The 3,106-nt window shown below is 38.1% G+C and overlaps 1 pseudogene; it reads right to left on the bottom strand.

Moving 5' to 3' along the window:
• Positions 1–588: 588 nt before the first annotated feature.
• LOC116082669 overlaps positions 589–3,106 on the bottom strand; it is a 7,240-nt pseudogene continuing 4,722 nt past the window's right edge.

Below are 3,106 nucleotides of genomic sequence, written 5' to 3' on the forward strand. Positions count from 1 at the left end.
AGGTCACTGTTACAAAACACATGATTATAGTCAGATCAGTACCTCATCCAGGTGATGCTGATGATTACTTCTTTCTCTCTAATAGCATAAAGAATGCCTTCTAGAACAATGACACTAGTCAGTAGGGCTGAGGTTTCTAGTAGAGCATCAGCTCAACTTCTCTGACGGCCTAAGTGTTGTTTGGGCCTTATCATCAAACTACACAGAGGAGCCAATGACCTAGCAATACAAGAAACCAACAACCTTGGATGTTTTGGGGGTCCACAAGGCTATTCAGTCAACAACTCAAGAAGCTGTAACTCATTTGTGTCACTGGAGGTTTAACAAGGTGACACAAGATGCCTAGTTGTCACTTCCATTATATGGAGACTCAATTTATATCGCTTACAGAAACATACACAAAAAACACAAGAAAATTATTAATCAACTATTATATCAATTTATTCACTGGTGATAATAGATGCAAAAGTGAGTTAAATTCATAGGCCCAGTTGGCTCCATGCCAGAATGTTTATATGCTTCAACATGTGCAAATTAATATATCAATCAAATAAATGGATTTTTGAAGGTTTCAAGGTACTTTATTTATTTATGTGTTCTTCAATCTGCCATAGTTTAATGAGTACATGATTCTTTGACATTCACTTATGAGTTGGTTTTGAAACAATCCTTGATTATTGTACCAGCTGGCATGACTTCTGAGCTCTCATTCCTTTGGGGGTGACTCTGCCAACAGGGGACAGGTTCCATTCTATTCCAATTTGTGTGGCTGTATATGTCCATGTAGAAATACAGAAGATACCTCCACCTGCTAATATAGCATTTCCATATTTGTCATGGGCACTAGCTGTCCTCTCGTGATGGCTCTGACTTGCCACCACTTGCTGACTGCTTCGATCTTGGGGATGGCTTAGTGCATTTTTTGGCCAAGGGTAACATCATGCAGATGAAGATGGAACTGTGGTGACTGCGCTGCTGTCTTGGTGCAAACTCATACAGCTACCCTTGCCCAAATAAATGGATTTAAAGACAGAAATCACATGATTATTGCAAGAAACTCAGAAAAGCCTTTGACAAAATTCACCAACTCTTTCATGAGTGAAAGGAGAGGAGAAATGGAAGGGACATAAACACACACACACACACACACACACACACGAAAACCCAATATCATGATAAGTGGAGAAAAGTAACATGATACTGGCCCAAAAAAGACACCTAGATCACTAGGTCAATAGGACAATACTGAGCCTGACTCACTATGGCCATCTGTTTTTTCACAGAGACACTAAAAGTACATATCAGAAAACAAATGCAGCACCCCCAGGAAATAGCGCTGGGGGAGTGCGTGTGTAGAGGAATAAAACTTGAGCCTTATCTCCCTCCATACACAAAAGTCAGTGCCAGGTGGGTCAAAGATCTCAATGTAAAACCAAAAACCCTGAAAGTGCTAGAACAGGAAGTGGAAAGTACGCCACCAAATATAATATGCACAGGTAAGGACTTCATAAATTAGACTCTGTTTACTCGAGAAACAAGACCAGCAATTGATAAATGGGACCCCATGAAACTTAAAACTTCTGTACAGCAAAGAAAACAATCAATCCAGAGAATAAGCAGCTGACAGTAATGAAGAAAATCTTTACAATCTACAAATCTGACAGAGAGTTCATATCTGGAATACACAGAAAACAAACAACCCATTCGAGAAATGGACTACCAACATAAAAAATTTTTTTAAAAAGGAATACCAATAGCTAATAAATACTTTTAAAGTTTTAAATTTTATTAGCCACTTGGGAAATGCAAACTAAAAATACTTTGAGATTCCATGGCACCACACTCAAAATGGCGATCAAGAAATCAAATGACAGCAGATGCTGAAAAGGCAACCCTGATTTATTGCTGAAGCAACTGCAAGCTGGTGGAGCCACTTTGAAAATCGACATGAAGATTCCTTAAAAAGTGATCAAAAGAGTTATTAAATGATGCAGCTATTCCTTTCCTGGGCATATACTAAGGACTTTATACCCTATAACCAAAATAGTTTCTTATCTGTGCTTCCTGGAGCTCTATTAATAATAGCTAGAATATGGAACCAGTCTAGGTGTTCATCATCCATGAATACATCATGAAAATGTACACACACAGACACACACACACACACACAGTAGAATTTTTCTTTAGCCTTAAAGAAAAATTAAACTATGAAATTTTCAGGTTACAAAAAACCTTCAAAATATACTTAGTGAGGGAACGTCAGGACAGAAAAACAATCACCACTTGTTCCTCTTCAGGTGTCTATCCTGCCTCCTGTTTTCTAATTTTGTATAGTCAACTTAGCTTCCTGTATAAGAAGGAAATCTAGAGAGACAGCACTGGGAAGGGGGCGTCTTAATGGAAGGTGGATAGTAGATTGTAAGTAGTGTTAAAAGAGAGAGAGAATATTGAGGATAGGAATGTTTAAGTAGGGAGAGAGTGGGAGAGATGGAAATTAAGATATTGAAGGGGAATGGTCAACCACAATGAAAAAGCTGAAAGGGAACCTACAAACTTGTAACCAAACTAAAATAAATATTGGAAGGGATAAAACATATATACCTGGTAAAATCTCTTCAAAAAAGTCCTTCTTTAATTCTGTGGGTTATTATATAAAAATCCCAGTGATAGGAGAACTTATGAGTTCTTGGTTAGGAAGGCCCCTGAGGCCCACACAAATCCCAAGTCCCTGTCATTGTTCTTTGTTTCCTACAAGGACTATATAATATGACCCTATTGCTGGAGGGCCTAGAATCCCTAGTTACACGAGGGAAATCAACCTATAACTGTGATCAATTGGTAACACTAACCCTGGTTTTCTTTTTATGAGAGAAATCAGCTGCTTTCTGATGGGCTTTACAGCTCATAGGTGGAAATTCACACTTAGTATTGTGAACCTGGTCAAATGGCGTGGCTAGGAAAATATAAACCCTAGGGGAGACACTCTGACCCTGCTTTTTTTTTTTGAAGAGTGTCTATAATATGTTTGTTTTTTAGATTATTTTCTTTATTTACATGTAAATTTCTCCTTTCCAAGTTTCCCCTCCAAAAAACAAAGAAACAAACA

The sequence above is a fragment of the Mastomys coucha genome, unplaced genomic scaffold (genome assembly GCF_008632895.1).
Source record: "Mastomys coucha isolate ucsf_1 unplaced genomic scaffold, UCSF_Mcou_1 pScaffold11, whole genome shotgun sequence".
Taxonomy (NCBI): Eukaryota; Metazoa; Chordata; class Mammalia; order Rodentia; family Muridae; genus Mastomys; species Mastomys coucha.